A 22,435-nucleotide genomic window follows, 5' to 3' on the forward strand; every position below is an offset into this window, starting at 1 on the left:
TTCTAAACTAACAAACTGCGGGCTTCATTTACAAATGGAAATGTTAGCTCTTCTCTGAACACACAGGCAGGCATCAGGTTCTGCAAGGCTAAAGCTGGCTGTAATTCCTCGTTAGAGGATTGCCGATGCAGCTGAGAAAGGAGACCGGCGTTTTACCTGCAGTGCTTCCCAATGAAATGAGCAATAATTCATACAGATTATGCAGACGATTCATCCCATGGGATGAACTGGTGCATAGGTGGTTTGTTAGCTGCATGCAAACTGTCCTCAATGGATCAAGAACTTTGGTTCTATATCCTGTTGTGCTGATGAGTCATGCTAATAATCAAGGTATATTAAGCTTTCTTTTTTTAAAAAAAGAAAGAATCTAGCACAGCCTAAGGCTAAAAGATGCTGAATGCCTTTTAGTCTAGACTGCGTCACTTGCGAATTTCATTACTGCAGCAGAAATCACAGGAGCCCTATCCTTAAATCAAAGTTAAGTTCTAGCCAGTGCTTTCGTCTAGCTAGGAGGCAGGTGTGCAGGGAAGCAGCTGTTTTCACTAGATGAGGAACAGTCTGCACAAACAGGCACTGCACACACAGGTTCTCCGCTGGCTCACCTGACAGCCCAGGGAGTCCATAGTCTGAGCCAGCAGAGTGGTTTGCAATCCTTATGAAACTACCTGTGTGCATGTGCAGCAGCTACGCTTTGCCTGTGTGGCCGCAGCCAGGGAATCTGCAACTCTGTCAATCAGCTGTTCTTCAGTTGACATGACTGGAATGATTATTTCCTGCCCACAGCTGATTTTTCTGACATGTACATCTCAGGTACATCCGCCCAGTTGGATCAGAGGGAAGGTAAGCAAGCCATTTGTTTTACCAACATGGAAAATGCAGAATCTGGCTTAAGCGCCGGTTGTAAAAGTCCAGCCAAAACCAGAGAGGCTTCACACATTATCTGGGTCCAGAGTGAGCAGCTGTGCAAAGGTGTTCCTACTCTTTGCATGCACTTTAAATAGCACATACCCCGCAAGTGTCCCAGAAAAAACAGGTCACCCCGTTTTTCTCATGCAAGGGCACAGCGGCCATTTTGGATGCTGTGATCTTGCAAGCATGGCCCTGAAGAAAGCGCTTCTTTTTGGGCTCTGTGAACTCGAGCAGGTCACATGACTCACACTGGAGCACGGGCGTGAAAATGCACACCCCTGTTTTGGGACTCAAAATGTTGTAGGGTGCATAGCATTACAATAAAGGAACACAGCAGGGGGAGACAGGTTTTGAGCTCGCACCCCGTGTCAGTTCCTTTTCAAACAGGAAGTACAAATCACATGCGCTTTCCTCCCCCATCCAATCAAAACCCCATTTTGAAAAGAATAAGGTGGCAGGGCACATCACTAAAAACACATGCCTTGTTTTGCCAGGTATCAGCAGGTGGCGCTGTTGCACATCATCTCCAAAATTCTTAATCTTCATTCAACAACAGAAAAGGAGGGAGGGGAGAAGGAATACGATGCTGGCTGCAATTCTAACTTCAACAGGGTATTTATTTATTTTTTGAAAAAGAGGGACAGAGGAAGTAGTGCATCAAGAGTGTTTGCCTTCTTCCACTCCTTTGGAACTGCAGTACTGAAATGAGAAATCCCCAGTGCTGCTGGGTATGTAAATCTTTATGAAAATCAGGGTAACACACCCAGCTGAATAAGCTATTGTGAATAATCTATTGCCTGTCTTGTTATATCATGCTCGACTCCCAATCTGCAAAGCCTAGGAAACAAATGTTTTACTTATCCACACACATAGAGAAGCCAAATAAAGAATATACCCTATAGCCTTAACTCTAATGCTTTCCCCTTATATAGCTAATGTAGATGTAAACCCCCTCCCATTCTTTTTGCAGAATAGCCTTCCAGCTCTGCAGCAGCGCTGCCGTGGAAAGGTGTGCAGCCAGCATAGCACAGTGGCCTCCGAGCTTCGATTTGTGATGTGGGTAAATTCAGACTCAAAAGTTCATTGCGGGGCATTGGTGCACAGAATAGCTGTGAGGCTAGATTATTGCTCTGACCTCCTTGGAAGAGAGGGCAAGGTGCTAATACGAAACGCTCCTCTGATAGAGATTCAGTTGCCGTTTTCTATATTCACCTTAAATGTTTGCTGAAAATTTCTCTTTGCCGCCAGGCTTATTCAAATATTTCAGGGGGGGGGATTCATATTCTGCAATACGTGCTGATTTGCTTGTTTGCTTTTTTTTTTTTAAAAAGGGGTAAGTTTTGTGCCATATAGAATAAGTTTTGTGCATATATCATTGTGGTAAACTTTTGTATTTTTTTAAATGAAATTGCAATATGTAAGTATTTTATAAATTGAATGCTTGGTGTTTTTATTTTGCAAACCGCCCTGTGATCCTCAGATGAAGGGTGTTGTAGAAATTTAATAAATACAGTGGTACCTTGGGTTACATACACTTCAGGTTACATACGTTTCAGGTTACAGACTCCGCTAAACCAGAGATAGTACCTTGGGTTAAGAACTTGGCTTCAGGTTGAGAACAGAAATTGTGCAGCATCAGCGGAAGCAGGAAGCCCCATTAGCTAAAGTGGTGCTTCAGGTTAAGAACAGTTTCAGGTTAAGAACGGACCTCCGGAACGAATTAAGTACTTAACACGAGGTACCACTGTAAATAAAATGAATGAATGAAAATATAGCAAACCTCCACATGCTCAGCTGCTTCCAACATTGTAGTTTTGCAATCTGTGTTGTTCTGTTGAGTATTTAATATGCCTTTAATGACACAGCAGTGTGCTTACATGCATGCTTTACTCTGGCTGATGTTTCTCTGCATGCTTCATACTGTCTATCGATACTGAACATGTTCAGAGGTATAAGCAGGCCTCCGTTGTCTCCAATGACTACGGAGGGAAGCATTTATCCTGCTGCCAGTGAAGTGGCAACCTGTTAAAAGACAGGCGGGAGCTATCGTACCCACAGGTGCTGGGCAGTTTGTGGGTACCTGATGCACTGAATGTAATGATCTGCCTGAGTCTTGTGTGGGCATATCAACTAAACGCAGCCTCTATTTTGTAAACAGGTGAAGGGAAGGACATAAATACTACAAATGAATTAATTAACAGTGCAATGCAATCCTGTACATATCTACCCAGAAGTAAGTCCAGCTGAGTGCCATGGGACTTAGAAAGTTAAAAACAGCATCCTCTCATATTTACAGTTGTTTCTATATAGTGCACATAAATAAACAGTAGCATCCTTTTTTGCTTTTATTGTGGCTTCATAGTATTTTAATTAGGCAACTGAATTTTATGTTACATTTTTATTTGTGAAGTGTCCCAGGATAATTTATTGGGTAACTAAACTAAACTAAAACTAATAAACAAAAATTGAGATGGTCAATCGCGTTTTCCAAAATTTACCCTTCATTTACATAGTCTGGAGCTGCTGTTTTTATTTTTATTTAGAGTGTATGTACATTTCTAAAGTGTAGGAGGAATGCTGAGAGAGAGGGAGAGAGAGAGAGAGAGAGAGAGAGAGAGAGAGAGAAGTTTGAAAGAGAACTTTGAATAGCGGGTGTAATCGATTCCAGGAAAACAATTGTTTTGCTATTGCTTATGTCCTACAATCTCAAACAAGGTACAATGCTTTGGGGACCCCTAGGATTCAGCCACATAGTGGCTTTAGAAAGGGGTCTAAGAGTAAAAACCAAGTGACAAAACTTTGTGCAAAGTATTGAGAGAAATCCGTCAGCTGTTAAATTTTGCTGTGTGTGTATGTGTGTGCCGACAGTCTTAATTTTAGCAACTTCAAAGCAATAAGCCTTTCAAAGGCATAAGTGATGTTAGCGAAAGTCTTTCTCAATTTGCCTCAATCAAAGCAGCAATCAGTAAACTGCTAATCACTTATGTGTCAGGGCGACAGATACTATGGCAATCAGAACTTGCAGGCACCGAGAGACAAAGGTGTGTGAAGGACATGGAAGCGATTGGCCTCTGGGAGACGGGATGTGGATAAGCTACCATTGGCCTCAAGGACAGATGCTGCAACGACAAGAATAGCAGAGCTAAGGGTAGTGATCCTCAGGGATGGCAAGGCTTTTCCTGTGAGTTAGGGACTGCAGTAGCACTCTGTGGATGTGGCAGCAACTTCTTCTGCACGGTGCACCTGGGCTTTGATCCTGCAAAGTAAAGTATTTGGGCTACAGTTGCAATGGATGGGGTGGAGGAATGCCTGGCTTTTGCCAACAAAATGCTTACCTACGAGTGAGGATGAGTGACTGCCCTGAGAAAACCTTGTGAGGACAGCTAAAAGTAAACAAGTGAGCAGATGGGTGTATCTTGGCTGCCCCCATCTCAAACAAACGAAACCTTCTAATAAGGGAAAGAAGGTCACCAGTTGTCAGGAGTGCGTGCAGGAGCCAGGCCCTGTGACCAGTAGGGCTTTGCAGGACTGGGGCCTTCCTAAGTTTGTTCTGGAGAGGCAAGGTGCAGCCACACAGGTGAGGCCGCTTGGTAACTCACTGCAGCTGGTGGCAAGAGCCGGGAAGGGATATAAGGTCAGCATTTCCCTTCGGCTCTTTGCCACAGCAACTCATTTCCTGCTTTCCTGCGTTTGACTCCTTGCTTCTTGGCCCTCAGACCCTTGACTTCGTGACTCCTTGCTTCCTGACCCCTGGCTTCTGGACTCTCGTTCCTGCTCCCACCCTGCCATCTTGCCCCCGGTCCTGACGTCCTCAGATGGGACTCCGATCACCCGTAGACCGGACCATGACACCAGTGATGGGAAGAGCTTCCAAGGGAGAGGGGAGTCACACTTTTCCAGAACATGGAGTGCTGCAGAGAAGGTGCCCCAAAAGAAAAGGCCTCGGAACTAGTTTGTGCTTATATGAATGAGCAAGGGCCTATCTCTGGCCTTACTTCAATTCAGAAAGCATTTGGGAAGAGAGGTTCCTTTTAATACAGTGGACCCACCCCCAGCCCACCCATCAGGCAAGGCGAGGCAATGGCCTCAGATGGCAGGATCCACAGCAGTTCCAGCCTCCATCACCCGCTGCTGCTTCCAAGATGGCAGCAACAGCTCCTTGGAGGTTGGATCTGCCTCTTACAGTGGCCTCTCAGTGAATAGTCTTCTCCCACACTTGTTCCTAACGTAGGTCTCTATTCCTTCCTTATTCCTGATGTAGATCTTCACTCACCCTTTCTTCCCTGGCAGGGGGAGCATTTTGTGGTTCACCTCAGGTGCCAAAATGTCTTGGCCCTGCTGAGGCATTTCTGTGCTATATACATTATAGGGCCAGGGCAATACCTCAGGTTGAAGTTGCTTCAGGTTGAGCATTTTCGGGTTGTGCTCCGCGCTGACCCGGAAGTAACGGAATGCATTACTTCCGGGTTTCGCCACTCATGCGCATGTGCAGAAGCGGCAAATCGCGACCCATGCACGTGCAGACGTGGGTTGCGTTCGCTTCAGGATGCGAACGGGGCTCCGGAACGGATCCCGTTTTTGCATCCAGAGGTACCACTGTATTATAAAACTATGTTGGCTTTTTGTTTTTCGTCTTTCGATATTTTAAATTGTAGTGCTGAAGGCTCCCCCCCCCCCCGGTCCGTGAGACTTTAGGCACAACAAGTTTTGTTTGTGTATAATTCTCAGCACGCTAGCTTGATCTCGTTAGCAAGAGCTGCTAGGGGCTATGATGAATTAGGGTATGTTCACATAGCTCTGACCCCTGTCTGGGTTGGAGATTTCTTGCCATGTAAGCAAGATCCTCGGGCCATGTTAGGATCCCACCCTGTATGCCTGACACACACACACACACACACCCCAGCACTAGGGGTGAAACCTTTGCTATGCCAGAGGCCTCTGATTCTTCCTGGAATGGCTCCAGAACTGCTGGCCCGGCGTTCATTCTGAAAAGGCTCCCTCCCCAGCTTGGCATCCAGCATTCTGGTCTGGCAACAACATCCTTTGTTTAAGCAGCTGTCCGCCTCCATCAGCATCTTGTAGAAGAACTGAAAGCCAGTTCTCCAAATGGACCTGACATGTCTGGTGAAAATAGGAATCTCCTGTTCCATGATGATGATGATGATGATGATGATGATGATGATAGTTTTACTGTTTATGCCCCACCCATCTGACCCACCCATCTCCAGCCATTCTGGGCGGCTTCCAACGTATATGAAAACATAATGAAACACTGTACATTTTAAAAACTTCCCTTTACACACAGCTGCCTTCAGACGGCTCAGGGGTCAGATAACTGACATGAAGGCTGCATGCGTAACCCTGCTTACCTGGGAGTAAAGCCTGTTACATTCACTAGGATTTATTTCTGAGTAGACCACAGTTGGGCTTGGCTGTAAGTTTATACTATGTGGTGACCTATTTGTGTGCTCTCTGTCATTGCATGTAGAACATTGAATGTGAACCAGAGTTCAGTGGTACCACAGTTTAAGAACATCCCTGTTTACGAACTATTCGGTATAAGAACTCCGCAAAACTGGAAGTAGTGTTCCAGTTAAGCGAACTTTACCTCGGTCTACGAACGGAATCCGAACAGTGGAAGGGCACAGACAGCAGGAGGCCTCATTAGGGAAAGCGTGTCTCGGTTTAAGAACGGCTTTGGTTTAAGAACAGACTTCTAGAACGAATTAAGTTCGTAAACTGAGGTACCACTGTATGTGTCCTTAACTTCCTACAGGAAGATGCCCAAATCACCTGATCAGCCTGTTGGAGAAACCAAGGAAGTCCTTTCCCATGTTGCCATATATAGGGCTGTATCTTACTCAGAGTAGATCCATTGAAATGAATGGCTGTGGTTCATTAATTTCAGTGGGTCTACTCTGAGTAGAATTGGCACAGGATGCAACCCGCTGTCAGAACCCTAGGTCCCCATAAAGTGGTGTTTGTTTTTTAATGTAAGTCAAATTGAGACACATGTGCGAAGCAACCAATAAGCTTAATAAATATCAGCAGTTTTCTTATGCCAGTTTTTTAAATACATGGGCACAAAATGTGTTATTCTACTATAAATATGAGTTACAGATTTTTCTCATCCTAGACGTTCTCCGTCAATTAATCAAACATGGGTATCGGGCTTCATTCAAGCCCATGGGTTTACGGCATGCATTTTTCATCTGGGGGGAAAAAATGTCCTGAATGCCTTTAATTCCCTTCTTTATTAACTGATAGTTTCCACATCAAGGTAAAGTCGTCTCTCGTACAAGCATGGGCTCCATCTGGATGCAATGCCTCTGATATGCTTCAGGGAGTCTGTCTGACAATATTCCTTTTGAAGGTGAGGACGGAACTGGAGGGGAATGTAGGACTCCTGTTCATGAATCCTGAAATGCTTCCTTTATCCTGCTCGGTTGTGATTTTAAAATGCATTAGCTCTTACCCAAAAATAAACTTGAATGTGGAATTAATCAGAGTTCTCCTGGTGTTGCCCAGCCAGATGCATCCCTTTTGCATCTGTGAGAACCTATAGCTTTACCAGGAAAATGGCGCACCCCACAACTCAGTCTCCAAGCAACGAGGGGTGTTAGCGCATAGGTTGGGTTTCCTTCGAACTGTGGTGGGAGACCTCAGCCCCGCAGGCCATTTCCCCAAAGCCCTGCCCATCAGGTGTGGGGCAGGTATGGCTGCAAAGGAACATCAGGTGCCTCAGGCTGCCTTCACATTACTGACTACACACAGACTGAAGCTGTTTTGGGGAGGTAGGAACACATCAAGCGCAGTGCAGGCATACACCCCCACTGACACGCATTCTACGGCCATGTTTATGCACATCGCTGTGAAATAAATAAAGGATTTGAACTGGGAAATGGTGCCAAAACCAAGAGTGGGAGAGAGCTGGAGTGGGGGGGACAGCTTGCACTGTCACTCTGATTCTCTCGTTGCCCCCATTCACCCTCCTGTGCTTTCTTCTTCCTGGCCAGCAGGGTGTGCGCAGCCCCTCTGTCCACTTGCCTGTCATTTGCTTGTCCGCTTGAGCAGGATCCAAGAGTCCCTCTCCCCTCCAATCACCATTGCCCTCTCCCTTGCCACCCATCAAGCAGGCAGCAACATTCTTTCTTGGGGGGTTGGGATAAAAAAAGAAGCCAACCCCAGCAGCTTCCAAGACTAACAGGTCCTGCAGTGGTGCAGGGGCACTGGGAGCTACCCAGCCACCAACCCACTGACCCCCCAGCTCAACTTTTTTGGTCACTGGAGGCATGCAAAGGTGCATCGCACCCGGGGAAGGCTGGTGGGATAGACAGGATCTACTGAGAAAAATCTCTCTCAACAGCGGCTTCCCTACTGGACGTGATTTCACGTACATGCGTAGAGGCCAGGAACGTAACCCTGTGTAAGTGGGACGGGGACACGCGCGCGCACACCCCCCCCCCCTGTATTTCATATGAAAAAATAGGATAGATATGAATTGTGGCTAATGTCATGTGCACCCTGCTTCCCAAACCAGCAATGGGAGCACGTCGGATGCAGAGTAAATGGGAGTGCACACACAGCCTTAAAAGTGTGTTCCCAACTGTTCATTGGCAATTGGGGCTTATATTCGATTTAAAAAAAAATGGTGCCAAATGCAAGCTCTGATGGGGTTTATTTTACACAGGAACTCTCAACTGGAACTCTTGTGTGGAGATGACTCATAATGGAAGCAAGGCTTCCAGCCACCGTCAATCAACAAATCGGCACAGGGCGCAAACCCTGCTTGCGTTGGCTGTGTGCTTCCCCTGACATCATGGCAAGATCAGGGGATTAATAGCTGGGCGATGCCTGTGATCCTCCAAATAACCCCATTGTCCCTGCCCACCAGCCATGCTGGCTGGGGCTTATGGGAGTTGGAGTCCAGTAACATCTGGAAAGCCATAGGTTCCTCACCCCTTATATGTAATCTTGCCCTGGATAAAGAGGGGTGGTTTTTGCAGCAGGCAGGAATGTGATGCCCTTGCTGAGATGACTCTCTCATTCTTTGCTAAGGAAATAAATAGCTTAAAGTGTCCATCGCCTGCCTCTGACTTCATTTGACAGCATGAAGGGGAGCAAGGAAGCACAGATTGCGATCCATATGTTGTGTGTAACTAATTTGTACTGCGTTGTCACTCGAGGCACAGAAGGCCAAAGCTGCTCACTGGCGTAGATCAGCCCAAGACCAGTGAAATCAAAGGCAAGGCTCCCATTTTCACCAAGGAAAGATTGGGCCCCATGTCAAAGGCAGACCCTGCCTTCCTCCCCTCCCCAAGTTTCCAGTTACTGCAAACTAAACCCAGCTCCAGCCCAAATTACAAAACTCTGTTTGGGCGATAGGAGCAGCGCACATTTTAGGCCAGCTCTTTCTCTGAGAGGGTTCCCCCCCCCCCATGCAGGATGGCAAGACGATATGAATCTCTTCCAAGAGCAGAGTCCATTAGAACAAAACTGAAGGTTGACCAGTCAACAGCTAAAGCAGCGCAGCCTGATGAAATAAACAGCCCGCCGTACCATTCCTTCCGCATAACACTCAAAGCAGTATTAAAAGCTTTATCTCAGGAAGGAACTGCAGGCACCAAATGAAAATCAGATGCAATATTTTGTCGGCTGAAGGGCAGACCCTTGTCCAGATGCACTGAGAATTATGTACACAAACGGGGGGGGGGGGAGGATAATTCGGTTCTATAGTGCACTTTTCACAGTCAAGCTATATTCCCCAGGAGGTTTGCAAAGAAATGTGTTAGTTACTGGCTGCACAGCGGACGGAAACGTACTCAAGATATGTACAGAGAAGGTTTGGGGCTCTGCAGAGGAGGGACATCAGCTGCTTATTCACTGTTCCTGCTGATGAGTGCTATGGGCAACTTTCAGCAGGAGAGATACAAGAGGAAAGGCAAGAGTTTTCATGAGTCCCCAGCCCCCCGACTGCCTTATCTGCTTGCATATTGTTGTAGAAATGTTGGTGATTCACAGATGTGATTTTTCTTCCCCTAGCAGAAGCAGAGGTGGTGTGTGTGTACATGTGTGCTAAAGAGCTCCTCGGAATTTTGTTGCATGCAGTTAAATTACATTAACCAAATTGGATGGGATCTCAAATGGATCGGATAATACTTTCTGACACAACCAGTTGTGTTGGTGTGCTGCAGCTCAAGACAGCTGCTCCCCGCCCACCCCCTCAAGACAGCTGGTGCAAGAAAATGGCCTATCTGCATCTTCCCATATCTGCCCACATCCCTCACCCTTGCACCAACACAGGAAGCACAGGAATGGGAGAAATAGAAAGATGGATGATCGACAGATCAGATTTATACAGTGCAGAGGTCTCTTAGTGAATGGTGAGAACAGGTATACAGTGATGTCCAAGCATAAGGCGGCATGGGAACCAACTGCGGCTACGTCTGCATTGTACACCTTCCAATTCCACTTGAACGAGAATGTTTCTAACCATTCCCAAAGTGATCTAACAATCCTTCCTCCCAGTGAATTCTGGGAATTATAGCCCTGTGAGGGGAACAGGGGTCTCCTAAGAACTCTCAGCCCCCTTAACAAATGGCAGCTCCCAGGATTCTTTGGGAGAAGCCATGACCTTTTTAAGCGGTGTGATACAGGTTTAAATGTATAGTACAGATGAGGCTTCAGATCTATTAATTTCCCCCCGCAGAGCAGATGCTCTTCCTTATCTTCTCTCCACCTCTTGACCTCTCCCCAGGGCGAAGAACGAGTTCCTCTGTGCCCTCTCCATTTTTCACCCAAATATGGACTGCAAGCTTCCCCTTCCTTAAAAAGACTTCCACGTCAAGACAAGATTCTGGTGGTCTGCAAACAGTGGCAGCAAGCTGTGCAGGAAAGGCAGGAGAGGGCGGGCAGGCGCACACATCATTCCTTTAAACCACACACCCAATAATGCTGGGCACTGTAGTTCGCCCCTCACAGAGCGGCAATCCCCAGCACTCTCAAGAAACTACAGTTCCCAGCATTCTTTGGGGGCAACGTGTTTTGAATGTGCTTTAAAGCTTTGTGCAACCAAATCCGTATGGATGCTGGATAGAGAGGTCATCGGGAGGAGGCCTGCAGCTCAGTAACGGTTTAGGTGGAAGAAGAGAGCTCCTCCTCCTCCTCCTCCTCTTTCTACCCTCTCAAAAGATCCCAACTTGCTCGCTTTAAGAGCCTGACAGGTGAAAATAGAGCTATCAGAAAGGCAATGAGGAGAGTGAAACCCCAATGCAATAAGCTGCAAATTGATCAGCTGTAGTTATGGAAACCAAGCCATGAAGTTATAATCCTATCAGACAATGGGGGAGCGTTTTCAGCTTCCACCATGGGCTAGGCAAGAGTACATTTTCTTGAAAGCACTGGTTTCGGCAATGACTCTTGCTCCCAGCTATTTCGCGAGATACTGATATCCCAGTCGATACTGTAATCAGAGAAATCCCCATTCCAAGCACTCTTCAAAACTGCATTTATAAGGTGTAATGCGTGATGGAGACAAATGGCACAGGCAAACCTTTGCCTTGCTTCTCCATCATTTACAAAAATGGAAAGCACTGAAAATATTACAGGGTGGCATCCAGTTGTGTCTGTCTGTGAATGCAACAGATTTGCACAGTGGGGCTTCCCCCACTCTGTCCCCCCCCCCCCACCGATCTAGAGGAATGCAAGACCGAAAACAGATTTCGGGTAGGGATGGGGAATTGCACAAGCACAAGGAATTGGAGGAGGAAGTCCTGCTGCTGGTGGAAGCCCGTTTGTGCAATGCTGGGTGTCACACTGTACCTTTTCTCTTGAACATTTGGGATAACGGCACAGCTCAACGATAAAGCACAAGCTTTGAAAGCTAAAGGTTTGAGGTTCCATCTGCAGCCTCACTAGGTAGGGTGAAGAAATACTATTGTCTGAACACCCTGGACAGTAGCCACTGCCAGTTAGTATAATTGTAATAATAATAATATTAATAATAGCCCAGCCCAGGGTATAGCCCAGGGTGGGGTATAAATAACAAATTATTATTATTATTATTATTACCCCACCCATCTGGCTGGGTTTCAGTTGTAGACACAACTGAGCTAAGTGTGACTTCATACAACCTCCCCTGATTGAGTGGGTTTCAAGAAATCAATATAAGTAAATAACCGGTGTGCGAAGGACGTCTCTCCGTTCAGCCGCAACTACATATGTTGTGAAGTTGCGACACGCAGCAGCGTTGTGAAGTTGCGACACGCATGTGCAGTTGCCAGTGGCGCAGCGTGGGGGTGCAGGGGGTGACGGCCGCACCGGGCGTAACATCTGGGGGCACGCGCGCTCGCACTCGCAGCTCTCTGCCCCTACCTGGCTCCACGGGTTAGGGGGCGCAAATTACTTGCCTTGCCCCGGGTGCTGACAACCCACGCTACGCCATTGGCAGTTGCGGCCAAACAGACACTCGCTTTTATTACACTATACGTTATTACAGCCATGCTGTTTCCATTATAGCGGCTCTGTCTTCCAAGGTTTCATATGATCTGAGGAAGATGAGGGTGGGTGGTGGGTGGGACCTTTGCTATTCCAAGTATGTAGAATGAAAGTTGCATCCTCCTGCCGAAATGCAGGCAGTTGAGTCTGAGTGTGCAGAGTGCATCCAGGAAAGAAGAGAGCAAAGTTTGATGGCCAGTATTGCTAAGATCCAGCATCTTAAAAAGCAGAGACATCACCTTGCCAACAAAGGTCCGTATAGTTAAAGCTATGGTTTTCCCTGTAGTGATGTATGGAAGTAAGAGCTGGACCATAAAGAAGGCTGATCGCCAAAGAACTGATGCTTTTGAATTATGGTGCTGGAGGAGACTCTTGAGAGTCCCATGGACTGTAAGAAGATCAAACCTCTCCATTCTGAAGGAAATCAGCCCTGAGTGCTCACTGGAAGGACAGGTCGTGAAGCTGAGGCTCCAATATTTCGGCCACCTCATGAGAAGAGAAGACTCCCTGGAAAAGACCCTGATGTTGGGAAAGATTGAGGGCACAAGGAGAAGGGGACGACAGAGGACGAGATGGTTGGACAGTGTTCTCAAAGCTACCAACATGAGTTTGACCAATCTGCGGGAGGCAGTGGAAGCCAGGAGTGCCTGGCGTGCTCTGGTCCATGGGGTCACAAAGAGTCGGACACGACTAAATAACAACAATTGCTAAGTTCCACTCCCACCCCGTCAGGTGCTGGTGTTTCTCCTCCTTTGTTTGCTTGCGTGTGCCCCAATGTCCTTCTCAACCTGTACATTCGTACAGCAATAGATTGTTTATTGTATAAGGAGCTTTGGGGAGCAGAACAGCCAGGTATATAGTTGCAAAAACAAATCAGTGATAAATGCATCCAGATGTTTCCAGGACCTTCTCTCTCCACAGAGCACGGTTAGGGCATCTTTCTCAGTTGGAGGGCATCACTCCCTTCTGCACAGTCCTCTGCAAGGCATATCGTACTGGTGGCGGGTGAGGCCAAAGCGGGCAGAACAATGACTGTAAGTTTCACCTTTGTATAGGAGGCAGGTTTCTGCAGGAGGCTGCATTCAGGAAAGAAAGAGTCTTTATTAGAGTTCAAAGAAACATTCCAGCTCGGCAGAAAGAGGTTAGAAAGCAGGGCTTGTGAGGAATGTGGCTTAGCTGCAGGAGGAGCGGCCCAGGCAGATTCCCAAGGGCCAGACAAAGAGGTTCAGGGGCCACAGTCAGGCCCCAGGCACAAGATTCCCCATCGCTGTCCTAAAGGCAGCTCAGCCCTGATAGGATTTCCTGAATTTGCCATGGCTTTTCCACTTCCTTTTATTTAACAAAAATTATATACAACTTGGTTTTTTGGGGGGTGGGGCGCAGCTACTGGAAAACCTCTAAGCAGTTTACAGCAACATAAAATAAAAGACTAAAATTATCAACAAAAACAAGTTAAAAACATTCAAAAGACCATTAAAATAAACAATAGCTCAACAGAGATAAAGCACATGTTTCGGGAAGTTTTTAATGTTCGATGTTTTATTGTGTTTTTAATATTCTGTTAGCAGCTGCCTAGAGTGGCTGGGGAAACCCAGCCAGATGGGCAGGGTATGTATAAATAAATGAATAAATAACTTTTCATGTCTGGACATTCTTGCCTAAACAGAAATGTTTTAAGCAGGTGCCAAAAAGAAAGAAAAAAGTGACAGTACCTGCCTCATGTGACGCGGGTGGCGCTGTGGGTTAAACCACAGAGCCTAGGGCTTGCCAATCAGAAGGTCGGCAGTTCGAATCCCCGCAACGGGGTGAGCTCCCGTTGTTCGGTCCCAGCTTCTGCCCATCTAGCAGTTCGAAAGCACGCCAGTGCAAATAGATAAATAGGTACCGCTCAGGCGGGAAGGTAAACGGCGTTTCCGTGTGCTGCTCTGGTTTGCCAGAAGCGGCTTAGTCATGCTGGCCACATGACCCAGAAGCTGTACGCCGGCTCCCTCGGCCAGTAAAGCGAAATGAGCGCCGCAACCCCAGAGTCAGCCACGATGGACCTAATGGTCAGGGGTCCCTTTACCTTTACCTACCTGCCTCATGTCAACAGGCAGGCAGTTCCAAACTTTAGGTGCTGCCACACTAAAATACTGATTCCTTATATACGTAAGATCTATCAAGACAGGAAGCTGTCCAGAACTAAGGCCCATCTAGCTCACTGTTGTCAATGCTGACTGGTATCTGCTCTCCAGGGCTTCAGACAGGAGCATCTCTCAGCCCTGTTGCCACACGCCAGCAGATGTCCCCAAAGAACTCAAGAAAGAAAACAGGGGCAATGATACAGCAACAGCACAAACAACTAATGTCAGGGAATCCATCCAGGTCCAAAACAAAATCCAGAGGCCATGTCAGGCAGCAGCCCAAAAGCAACAGCAGGAATCCCATTGCGGTGTAGGCAGCTAGGCTCCCAGGAACCAAAAGCCTGTGTTGTCGCCAACAACTGGAAAGCTCAAGAGGAATACCTAATATACTCAGCCTCCCAGGCCACACCCCAGCCATAGCTGACAACAGTGAAGGTGTTTCAGAGATTCCCTGCTCTCAAGAAGACCCACAATCTCAAAGAGTCACACAGTTCTGGATCTGTAAATGTGCCCTGCATCATAGCTCCACAGCCCAGTCCAAATGACCACGAAATGCAAAACGTACAGTCCATGGCAATCCCATTAAAGCTTAAATATATTTAAAGTAAGGACATGCAACACACACAGGAGAAGTAACTGGCGATTTCACAGGTATCCAAGCTTTGCTATGCTCACCTGTAGTGAGACAAGAACCACACCTCTGTTCAAGCCAACTATTAAAAACAAATGGGTCTCCACCAACAAGCAAAAACTGTTGTGGCCCGAGGGGAGGGAGTTGCATAACTGTGGGGTCACCACCAAGAAGGCCCTTTTCCAAGTGCATGCACAACAAGCAAGTAGAGGCATAATGCCCCGCTATGAAGTTATTTACAAGGGCTGTGTATACACCATATATTTAAAGAATCCTGGGAACCACAGTTTGTTAAGAGTGCTAGCAGCTGTAGCTCTGTGAAGTACAGTGGCCAGTATTCTCTGTGGGAGGTCACAGGCTTTATATGTACGGCATATATAAAGGTAAAGGGATCCCTGACCATTAGGTCCAGTCGTGGCCGACTCTGGGGTTGTGGCGCTCATCTCGCTTTATTGGCCAAGGGAGCCGGCGTTCAGCTTCCGGGCCATGTGGCCAGCATGACTAAGCCGCTTAGTGAACCAGAGCAGCACACAGAAACGCCGTTTACCTTCCCGCCAGAGCAGTACCTATTTATCTACTTGCACTTTGACGTGCTTTCGAAATGCTAGGTTGGCAGGAGCAGCTCACCACGTCGCGGGGATTCGAACCGCCGACCTTCTGATCGGCAAGTCCTAGGCTCTGTGGTTTAACCCACAGCGCCACCCGCGTCCCTTTACGGCATATATACAGCTGTTTTAATATTTTGGAAGCTACCTATTATTTATTTACTTACTTACTTACTTACTTACTTACAACACAGTGACAACCGAGCTCTAGACAAAGCCTCTGATTATTTAGTGGCTCTTACTGCATGCTTCCCCTATGGAGTTAATTCTTGTTTATGAAAATATATTTTTAAAAAAAAATCCCAAAAGGACGGAACAAACTCTGAGGCCAATATCTCATAAAACGTAAGGCATAAACAAACCCCAGGAAGACAGAGCGCAGCACTTGGTTTTGCTTCAGCACAGCAATGTTTCCTATAAAGTAGCGGGAATGAAAATACATTATGAAAGAACTGCTGTCACTCAGGAAGAATGCACGCGCAAGAGGCGCCCGAGAAGTTGAGCCGAGGGTGCTGCAAGCACCCCCAGGGGATATTTAATGAGCAAACACACTCACAATCTGCCTCGTAAAAGACTTTCAATTCTGGCATCACCAAAGAGCTAGACTTGATAATTGGAAGTTTAATGTGATGTGAACTAAACTTCAGAATTGGGAAGAGAGATAGTTATTGCTCTTCTAACAACATCAACAAAATAAAGGAAATCTTCTGTGCTTTCACTCACTGATTTATACTGTCACACGCTAGAAGAGGGGAGCTCATAGGCCAGGTAAAAATCCTATGCATGTGTCAGACATATCAGTGTTATCAATGGCCATGAATATTTGCTTTAGATTGGGGTGGGAAACAGGGTCTTGCAGAGGCCCAGGCCAGGTAGATAATGTACCCCCCCTTTTTTTACCCTGGGGATAATTGAAGTCTTATAAATAAGTAAGTATATTCAGTGGTACCTCGGGTTACATATGCTTCAGGTTACAGACACTTCAGGTTACATACTCCGCTAACCCAGAAATAGTACCTCGGGTTAAGAACGTTGCGTTGGTTTCTGTTTACGCCACTGTGCAGTGCTTGGAGTCACAAGACTCTGTTTTGCATTCCAGAGATTCCAGGCTATTGGAAGTCTCACGGAAGACAGGAGAGGGATGTGATGTTACTGGTTTCCTGTTCCTACGCCAGTGTGGTGTAGTGGTTAAGAGCGGTAGTCTTGTAATCTGGGGAACCGGGTTCGTGTCTCCGCTCCTCCACATGCAGCTGCTGGGTGACCTTGGGCCAGTCACACTTCTCTGAAGTCTCTCAGCCTCACTCACCTCACAGAGTGTTTGTTGTGGGGGAGGAAGGGAAAGGAGAATGTTAGCCGCTTTGAGACTCCTTAAAGGGAGTGAAAGGTGAGATATCAAATCCAAACTCTTCTTCTTCTTCTTCTTCCTTTGTGTTTCAGTTGCTCTCTGCTTTCACGCAGAGAGAACATGTATATTTCTTTTCTATCTGCATAGTTAGAAATAAAACCTAGCAATGTAGCTAAAACTTCTCGTCTCTTCTGCTGCTTTGATACTCTGCAGAATGGGGAACGTGCCTGGAGCCTTATCAAAGGCTCAGGTTGTTAAGCATTGTCGGAGGAGATTCCGAAGGCTCGACCGGAGGAGTAGCTCGGTCGCAGAGGAGATTCCGACATTTTTCTTCAGGATGAGAACAGAAATCGTGCTCCGGCGGCGCAGCAGCAGCAGGAGGCCCCATTAGCTAAAGTGGTGGTTCAGGTTAAGAACAGTTTCGGGTTAAGAACAGACCTCCAGAACGAATTAAGTACTTAACCTGAGGTAGCACTGTGAATAATTTTCACAAAAGTTATGCTGACAAATAATTTTATTTCAAGGCTTGAACCGTATAAAGACAAAATGGAAAATATAGATAAATATGCTGACCAAGGCCCCCTTTGGAATTGGAAGCCCGGGCCCAGTGGCCCATATGCCCCCCCCCCCCCCCGTGTCTGGGCCTGGTGGGAAATCCAAATGCGGACCTCCAGGTATTTGGCCCTCAAGACTGTCCCCAGGCCACTTCCCTGGACTTAGGCGCTTGGTTGTGCTGAAGCAAAAGCAACTGGGAATCCCAAGTGGGGAGAATGCTCTTGTGCTGGTGTCTTGCTTGTGGGCTTTCCATTGGGACCTGGTTGCTGGCTGAGAGAGCAGGATGCCGGACTAGGCGGGCCTGATCCAGTAGGGATCTTCTTATGTCCTTATCAGGATCATGCTCAACTGCTCCTCATCCTAACTGAGAAGATGGGTGCAGTAAAAATGAAAGCTTTCAGTCGCCATTATTGTTGGGTTACACTCTGATTGAAAGTGATAGGAGCAGGGTCTGAGCCTTGGGGCATGTGAGGACTTGTTAGGGCTGAGCTGTCAGAGGTCAGCCAGGAATTGTGCCTCTATTCCAAACCCGCTGCACCTTGCAACCAATCTGATTTACACATTAAAGTCTTTGGCAGAAACCGAGCTGGGAGTCTGAGTTCTTTGTCCGGCAATGAGGGCGAGAGCGCCACCACCCTCCTTGTCCCTTTGCCCCTCTCCTTCCCCCTCCTGGCAAATAACAGCAACTCAGTCACCTAGAAGCCATCCCAGCCAATGACGCATCTCTTAATAACAGCAGAATATAAACGTAGTTAAGAAAAACAAATATTCCTTCCTCCAGCAATCAGTCAACAAAGCAAAAAGCAAAATGACTGATGCATACACACACACACATACACACACGTAGACCAAAGAACTATCTCAACAATCGCTTGTTGTTAACATATTCTGAATAATGAAGCTACCTGCAAGTTTGATTCATTACCCAGAGATTTCTAAAGTGAGAAAGCAGCGTGCAGCAGCAGTACCACCATGCTGTTTACAAAACAAATATAATCAGAGAGGCTGGTCTGCTGGGTGGTTAAAAACGTAGCACTCGTCAAACTATTCAGAAAATGTACATGGCCCCTTCCGGACTTCGCAGTGCGGGGGTGTTAATATGCATCTCTCTCCCTTGTTAGTGGAAAGTTAGCATGTTACCCTACCTGTCTCCTTATCACTGGTGTTCTCTACGGGGTGTACTGTAGAACCAAATTGACGAAGAACCAAATTTGTGCCTCCCATAAGCATTTTCAAGTGGTAAAGGCCATAGTCAATCTGCCCTGAGTTGCCAGGGCATTTCAACAATGGATTCCATCTTGACTGTGAGCCCTGGAAGACCTGCTTCCTGCCTTACATGACTTTTTCCACCTGGCCTGGGAGGGGAGGACCCTGACTGACTCCAGCTACAAAAACTAAGGTTGATGAACAGACTCTTGTGCTGGAATGTTGTTTGGATTATTGTTGTTGTTGTTGTTGTTGCAGGGCAGGTGTTGTTACTACTGTTATTGGTATTGCTTTTTATATATTTCTTTTTAGATCTTATTATGATTTATGCAGAAATTATTCAGTTTGGTAGTGTACCTTCTGATGGGTTTTATTTATTGTTTATGACTACTTTTCCTATGTTTGTAATTATGAAAATATTTTCATGCTGCAAGTATGTCCCAATGAGAATAGCGGGATTTGTTTGAGTCAATTTCTATGGATCTGTACTGCTATATTAGTCATTATTGGATATAGAAATGTTCTGCTATTAAAATACACACATATATCACAATTACTCATTAAACAGTGCCCTTGCTTAATTTGATCCAGGTCTGTTTTTAATTACAGTTACTTCCCTTCTGGAACCTGGGAAGCAAACTGCAAGCTCTCACTACTCAGCAACCTCCCTGAAGTGCCTCCCTATATAGTGGTACCTTGGGTTACGAACTTAATTCATTCCGGAGGTCCATTCTTAACCTGAGGCGTGCTTTCGCTAATGGGGCCTCCCGCTGCCGCCGCACGATTTCCATTCTCATCCTGGGGCAAAGTTCTCAACCCGAAGTACTACTTCCAGGTTAGCGGAGTTTGTTACCTCAAGTGTTTGTAACACGAATCGTTTGTAACCCGAGGTACCACTGTATTTTGGTCAGGTGACAGCGCTTCTTTGTCAAATACAGTGGTACCTCAGGTTACAGACACTTCAGGTTACAGACACTTCAGGTTACAGACTCAGAAATAGTACCTCGGGTTAAGAACTTTGCTTCAGGATGAGAACAGAAATCGCACAGCGGCGGCAGGAGGCCCCATTAGCTAAAGTGGTACCTCAGGTTAAGAACAGTTTCAGGTTAAGAACGGACCTCCAGAATGAATTAAGTTCTTAACCCGAGACACCACTGTATTTTGTTTCAACTGCGCATAGACTACCTTTCGACCCACACAAAACGTACAAGCAAAATCGCATCCTAGGACAATTAGAATCCGACGCCGTAACTTAAATGTTCAGCAAACAATTTCAATTCATTAACATCAATTCAATAACCCATTGCAGCAAGGAAATATCAGCAAACGATCAAATAATCACTGCTGGCAATTATAATAACACATTAATTGGGAACGGCCAAAACAGTCACAGCAAAGAGATACAATGCATAGAATGCCTTAGTAGACCATTGGTTAGGAACATAGGAAGGTGCATTATATTGAGCCAGACCATTAATATTGCCCCCACTGACTGGCAGCAGCTCTTCAGGATTTCAGGCAGAGTTCTCTCCTCGCCTACCTGCCGATGTCAGGGATTGAACCTGGGACCTTCTGCATCCAAGGCAGATGCTCTGCCACTGAGGTACTACAGTCCTTAGAGGCGACCATCTTCTCACCCATGAATTGGTCCACCTTCCTGGCTGTTTGCAAAGTAACACTTGGAAGTGGGCTGAAAAATCATGAGCCAAAAAAGAGGACATCTGGAGCACTACTATAGAAGTGGATGTTGTTGGACGCTGAGGATGGACTGGCAGAAATGGGGAGCATGCCATCCCATTAAAAATGTTTCCACAGGCCCAAGTGTACCTCCAGCAATAATACTTGCTGCCATTTGCAGTCACTGCAACACTTTCTGGATCATTTGGGAATTTTGTTCCAGGCCTTCCTTGTACTGGGCATCCTTCCTTTGAAAAAGAAAATCCATTCAGAAAAGCATTTATTACCCTACGGGAATGTCAACTTGTCTGGCTCAACTTGCACAGAAGAAAGCGAGTGTGATGTTGAAGCCAATGTTTAGACTAATGAATTATAGGAGGTCAGGATACGTGAAGATGAAGCGGATAGATCATCTTCCGGCTGCTGAACCCTTTCAGATCTAATTCATTTTGGGAGAGTTTCACAGGATTGATATTTTAGTGGCTAGTTTTCCTTTGATGGGCCCTTAGTTCTGAGGCAGTAGCAAGATCAGTGCAGGTACAGACCTGCTCTCAAAGGCAGCCTAGATGGCATTACAGTGGCACCTCAGGTTATATACGCTTCACGTTACATACGCTTCACGTTACATACTCCGCTAACGCAGAAATAGTACCTTGGGTTAAGAACTTTGCTTCAGGATAAGAACAGAAATCGCGCAGCGGCGGCAGGAGGCCCCATTAGCTAAAGTGGTACCTCAGGTTAAGAACAGTTTCAGGTTAAGAACGGACCTCCGGAACGAATTAAGTATGTAACCAGAGGTACCACTGTAAGGCAAGGGGGGAGTGTGTGTGCAACAACAGAGAAATGGGAAAGTTGCTATTTTTGTTATTAATCCATTTATATCCCCCCCTTTTCTTTCCTTTCCTCAAAATGACGTTCTTGGGTCTCCCTACTTTCTCTTTTATCCTCATGACAAACATGTGAGGAAGGTTAGGCTGAGAGACAAAGGTCAGCCAGCGAGCCTCACAGCTGAGGGGAGATTTGAACCCTGGCCTCATAGCTCTTGGTCCAGCATTCTAACCGCCATGTCACAGTAGCTTCTCCACATTTCCAAGTTGACAGTGGACTGAGCCAGTGTTCTACCCAATGGAATACACTCGTGCTAATCCTGTGGGAGAAACTGGTCAACCAGTGAAATGTGCGCATTTCTCAGGGCTGCAAAGTCTGAGTTTATCTGGCCCAGGCCTGACAGCTCTTATTTCGAAATGCTGCAACTGCTTGTTTCAGCCCCACTACCACACAGAGAGATTATTGGTGCCGGGATTTGAACCCAGATCCTACACTGACACTGTGAACACCATACCACATAGACTTGTCTGTGGGAAGGGGTCTAGACAGAGGCGACAGAGACCAAATCTGTCACAAACTTTCCCATGTATTGCCATGACCTGCTATGGTTGTTGTTGTTTAGTCATTTATTTGTGTCTGACTCTTTGTGACCCCATGGACCAGAGCATGCCAGGCACTCCTGTCTTCCACTGCCTCCCGCAGTTTGGTCAAACTCATGCTGGTAGCTTCAACAACACTGTCCAACCATCTCGTCCTCTGCCGTCCCCTTCTCCTTGTGCCCTCCATCTTTCCCAACATCAGGGTCTTTTCCAGGGAGTCTTCTCTTCTCATGAGGTGGCCCAAGTATTGTGAGCCTCAGCTTCACGATCTGTCCTTCCAATCAGCACTCTGGGCTGATTTCCTTAAGAATGGATAGGTTTCTTGCAGTCCATGGGACTCTCAAGAGTCTCCTCCAGCACCATAATTCAAAAGCATAAATTCTTCGGCAATCAACCTTCTTTATGGTCCAGCTCTCACTTCCATACATCACTACTGGGAAAACCATAGCTTTAACACCTGC

General features: G+C 46.6%; 1 long non-coding RNA gene across 1 annotated transcript; it reads left to right on the plus strand.

Annotated features, from left to right (window-relative positions):
* Positions 1 to 1,377: 1,377 nt before the first annotated feature.
* Positions 1,378 to 5,567, plus strand: LOC310702222. The gene is made up of 3 exons (XR_014523373.1): positions 1,378 to 1,637; positions 1,880 to 1,965; positions 4,626 to 5,567. It is a non-coding gene; the product is annotated as an uncharacterized lncRNA (long non-coding RNA).
* The last annotated feature ends 16,868 nt before the right edge of the window (positions 5,568 to 22,435 follow it).

This window comes from Podarcis liolepis, assembly GCF_965112155.1.
Source record: "Podarcis liolepis genome assembly, chromosome: 2".
NCBI lineage: Eukaryota > Metazoa > Chordata > Lepidosauria > Squamata > Lacertidae > Podarcis > Podarcis liolepis.